Source organism: Salvelinus sp. IW2-2015, unplaced genomic scaffold (genome assembly GCF_002910315.2).
Source record: "Salvelinus sp. IW2-2015 unplaced genomic scaffold, ASM291031v2 Un_scaffold5226, whole genome shotgun sequence".
Lineage (NCBI taxonomy): Eukaryota > Metazoa > Chordata > Actinopteri > Salmoniformes > Salmonidae > Salvelinus > Salvelinus sp. IW2-2015.
In genome coordinates this window covers 14,345-19,763 of record NW_019946491.1, presented here as the reverse complement: position 1 = coordinate 19,763, position 5,419 = coordinate 14,345, and positions in this window count along the sequence as shown.

Genomic DNA, 5,419 nt, shown 5'->3' with positions numbered 1-5,419 from the left:
TTTGTCAATGAAACTTGAAATACCTTCAATAAAAAAAAATATGTTTGACGTAAACTTCTGGGAAGAATCATTCAGAATATGAATAATTAAAGGGAATGTTACTCTGTTGACCCTGAAAAGAAACGTGTCGACTACAGTTTAATATTCCCGGTAGAGGCACATTCCGCAGAATGTACATACAGGTATAAATAAAAAGGATTTTATTTGGTGTTGATATGTTCTAGAAGCACTGGGGAACCCGGATGAAATGATGCAGGTCAAAGCTTGAGAACACGAAACGTGGCGAGTAAAAGAGCGTTCCTTGGTATGTGTGTAACTCGCTACATATTTAGTAAACCGGGCTTTAGGGAGAGAAGCCCTCTGTGAAAGGGTTCTCGGTGCTGGGGAGCTGTTTACTGTTGTTGTACAAAGGCTTTTGACGGTGTATTGAGACGTTCTCGTTCTGGCTTATTTGTGGCCACGCCCTGCCTTCTTTTTTGAAACACTAAACCGACTGAACCTGCCCCACGCCCGCCCTGCTTCCTCTCATCGCATGAGTTCACATGGATAGAGAAGAGCAGAAGCTTTGAACTATCCCAACAGACTCCAGTCCTACCGAACGGAGACAAGTAAGAGTGGATAACCCAGTCAGACGAGATAGCTAACTAGACCAAACACAGACTTAATACATCGCTACAGTCAGTCCTCTCATGCACCGTCCCGTTTCATCTGTCGTTATGTTTATATGATTATTATTGCGGCGTTCGCACCTTGTTATTCCGGAGGAGTAAATCTATATGGCCGCGACGCTGATCACGATGAGCGTGGGACGGGACCGGGCCAGGGCAGGACGAGATGTTCTACACCCTGCTCAAGCCCATGCTGTCGGAAGCTTCCCGACCGAGGAGTCGGCTCTGTACGGCTTCGATGCTAAGAACGTACTGACGGAAAGGAGTGGACACAGTGACTACACGCACCAGGTAATGTACTTTCATTCAGTGGTTGCGATTTCCCCGGTGTAGGCTATTCTTTAGCTCAGAATGGGCGAGGTTGGTAGCATGTTGCAGGCACTAAGGCTGTCTGTTTTTCTGTGATAGGGGAATTCTATAGTATTATAATAAATAAATAAATGTAGAAGAGATTGACGTTTAATTGTGCGTAATAATAATGTCTCCTGATTTTGTTTTGGTCATAAGTATTTTATCATTCGACGTGTAGGCCTATGGGTCGGGACACAGCAGGAAGATTACATGATTGAGAACGAGAGATATTGTCGGGAGGCAGGTAGCCTAGTGGTTAGAGTTGTGGCTAGTAACTGAAAGGTTGCTCGATCGAATCCACGAGTTGACAAGGTAAAAATCTGTCATTTTGCCCCTAAACAAGGCAGTTAAACCCACTGTCATTGAAAATAAGAATTTGTTCTTAACTGACTTGCATAGTTTAATAAAATAAATAAAAAAATAGCAGACGCATTTAGCGCATAGTTCATTGGAACTGGTAGGACAGGCAGCTATGCCAGACAGTGCCAGTTGCTCACACGCTCACAATTGGTTTCTTGGCTACCATTCCCATCAACAACTGACTCCGTCCGACTCCATCTACTCTCTAACGCACGTTGCGGATCCCGGACCCACCCGATATAGTAGGTAGAAACTCCCAGCAATGTCGACAGACAGCCCCGACCGCCTTAATCGGAACACTTGTGACAGATATACATGACCAGTTAACAGCTGGACGATCTAAACGACAGAAATAGAAAAGCTTTTCCTTCAGCCAGCAAGCCATTGCGGAAACAGAGACAGAACAGGACAGAGCAGTTACTTTGCGGGACATCGGGAAGTACCAATAGGGAGGGTGTTTTCCTTCCCAATGTCCAGTAACCATTTCCTCCATTAGTTGGATCATCTTTTAATGAGTTATTTATGTGCACCTTAAGAGTTAATTAAGAGTGTGKTTTTTTTCTTCCTGAGCAGAAGGAATGGAGAGAGTCAGGTTCATTCCTTCATCATGACCACCTGTCAGTAGGCTGCTGTCCCAAATGGCACCCTATTCCCTATGTAGTGTACTACTTTTAACCGAAGTTAATGGCACCCTATTCCCTATGTAGTGCACTACTTTTAAGCAAAGTTAAATGCACTATTCCCTATGTAGTGCACTACTTTTAACTGAAGTTAATGGCACCCTATTCCCTATGTAGTGCACTACTTTTAACTGAAGTTAAAGGCACCCTATTCCCTATGTAGTGCACTACTTTTAATCACAGCCCTGCCGTTTGGGAAGCAGATAGTGCCTGTTTAAAGCCCTCTAGTCTGGTTGGTGTGAGTACAGTTTACAGCTGAGGGGGGAATGTAGCAGCAGCTCACTGAAGGCTACTTGATAAATGTTTGACTGGTGACTCTGTCTGTCCTATCAAACATTACTACCGGACTCCTCATCCCACTGGCGACCACATAGTTTCAGCATGAAACATGTCAAACACTGGTTCTGAACTCTTAAATGGACAATACAGATGTAGTATCTTAATTTGATCACTCTTTTCTTGCGGAGAATTTAAACTGCATCGAAAACTCATACTAACACACGATTTATAATTAACAGTATTGTACTTTTTGTGTAGTCTACTTTCGGGGCTCAGCTTAATAGCCCTGTCGACCGATCAAGTACCGTTATGGACTAAACGTTCAGATCCTATTGCTGCAGGATTATTTCGCTGTGACGACAATATAGGTCAAATTAAGATCCTACATCTGTATGAGGTTTGACATGATAGATCAAGTTGAATTAGACGTGCTCAAATTTGTTGTGTTGTACCCCTTCAAAAACGAAGAATGCACAATTTTCTCTAAAATAACTTGAAACTGACTAAAGTAATTGCCATCCACCATTGTTTATTCATATTTAATTATTAATTCAATAGAAATCAGACTTTGCTTTTGATTTTTTTTTTATTCAACATAATATTGCAAATAATAAAATGACATGGACACAAATGATGGACCCTTATTAACCTAAAATGTTGTGGCACAAACCTTCAGAGGTAATCACTGCAATCAAACGTTTTCTGTAGCTCTCAATGAGCCTTCTGCACCTGTTAACAGGTAGTTTGGCCCACTGGGTGCCTTCTGCACCTGTTAACAGGTAGTTTGGCCCACTCTTCCTGAACAAACTGCTCCAGCTGTCTCAGGTTTGATGGGTTACTTCTCCAGACTGTAAGATTCAGCTCTTCCCATAGATGTTTGATAGTATTCAGATCAGGTCTCATTCGAAGGCCACTTCAGAATAATCCAAAGTTTTGTTCTTGTCCACTCTATTGTTGTGTTTAGCTGTGCGTTTTGGGTCAGTATTTGTTGGAGGAAACCATAACCTGTGACTGAGACAGAGCTTTCTGACACGTTTCTCTTCAGAATGCCTTGATAGTCTGGAGATTTCATTTGTGCCCTGAACAGATTCAGGCACCCTGTGCCAAGCGCAGCACAGCTAGCTCCAAACATAACCCAGCCTCCTCCATGTTTCACTGTAGGAGTGTGTTCGTTTCTTTGGAAACTTAATTTCTTCGTCTTGAACGTAGAGATGATGTGACTTGCCAAAAGCTACAGTTTTGACTCATCTTTCCAAAGAACATTTCTCCAGAAGGATTGTGGCTTGTCTAATATGCAGTTTTTCTTTCAAAAGTGGAGTCCTCCTGGGTCTTCTTCTATGGAACCACTTTCGCTCTGGAGTCCTCCTGGGTCTTCTTTAGGAAGCATCGCTTGGAGTCTCCTGCGTCTTCTCTATGGAAGCCACTTTGATCAAAAGAGCGAAACCCTTGGAGTTCAGCTTGTATCTCTTTGGCAGTTATCCTTGGTTCTTCTTCTACAATGCACTATCCTTCTGTTCAATTGGGGTGGATGTTCCTCTTGTGCCGCGCCAGGGAGGTTGGCTATAGTTCCACGGACCTGAAACTTCTTCTTAAATAATATTTTCAAACTGTTGTTACAGGAACATCAAGCTGCTTGGAAGATGATCTTGTAGCCTTTTTACCTTCTACCTCTACCTTTACCTCTACCTTCTACCTCTACCTTTACCTCTACCTCTACACCTTTTACCTCTACTTTACTACCTCTACCTCTACCTTTACCTCTACCTTTTACCTCTACCTTTACTCTCTATCCTCCCCCCTCCCCTCCTCTACCTTTACCTCTACCTTTACCTCTACCTTCTACCTTCTACCTTCTCTCCTTTACCTCTACCTTTCTCTACTTACCTCTACTCTTTTACTCTCTTACTTTACCTCACTACCTCTACCTTTACTACCTTACCTTCTACTCTACCTTCTACCTCTTACCTTCCTCTTTTACCTCTACCTCTACCTTTACCTCTACCTTTACCTTCTACCCTCTAACCATTTATCCTCTACCTTTACCTCCTTACCTCTACCTCTCTTACCTCCTACCTTTACCTTTACCTACCTTTACCTCTACCTTTACCTCTACTTTACACCCTCTACCTTTAACCTTTACCTCTACCTCACGCTCTTTACCTCTCTCCTCTACCTCTACCATTTTCACCTTTACCTCTATCCTCTTACTCTACTCTCTTTACCTCCTCTACGCTTTCCTCTTTACTCTTACCTCTACTTTTTACCTTACCTCTACCTTCCTCTACCTCTACCTTTACCTTACCTTACCTCTACCTTTACTATCTACCTCTTACCTCTACCTCTACCTTTACCTCTAACCTTTACGCCTCTACCTATACTCCTTCTTCGCTTCTTACCTCTACCTTTACCTCTACCTTTACCACTGCTTGTCTATTATTGTCTTTCTGATCTCCTCAGACAAATCTCTCCTTTGCTTTCTTCTGGTCCATGTTCAGTGTGGTGCAGACAATGATACCAAACAGCACAGTGACTACTTTCTAAAATAGACTGAATGACTGATTACAAAGATTGGAGACGTTGTGATAATAATTAAATAAACAAATTAGTTGAAATATCACTATACATCAATTATTTATTATCTTTTCTAAAGGGTTACCAACAAAGTGTCCATGGCCATTTTTAGAATATATTTGTAGAATAAGCAATAATTCATCTCTTTTTCATAGCTTCTTTGCTTATTCTGACAACACACCAAAGGCATGCAAGTATACATTATAAAATAGCTTTTAATTTCATCAACTTTTCAGGAGGATGAAGCGTTATTTCAATGAGCTGTAAGGGCTACCAACCACATTTGAACACGTCTGTAAATGATTGAAGTTAATGTAGATACCTTTAACGTATTCTTCTCGAAATATCAATTAAAAGATTGTTTCACGATTAAGTTTAATTAAAACAAATCAATTAAAAGATGTTTCACTATCAAGTTAATTAAAAAACAAAATCAATATTAAAGATTGTTTCACTATTAAGTTAATTAAAACCAAAGTGAAATCGCAAGAAAAAAAACATCTTTATAAC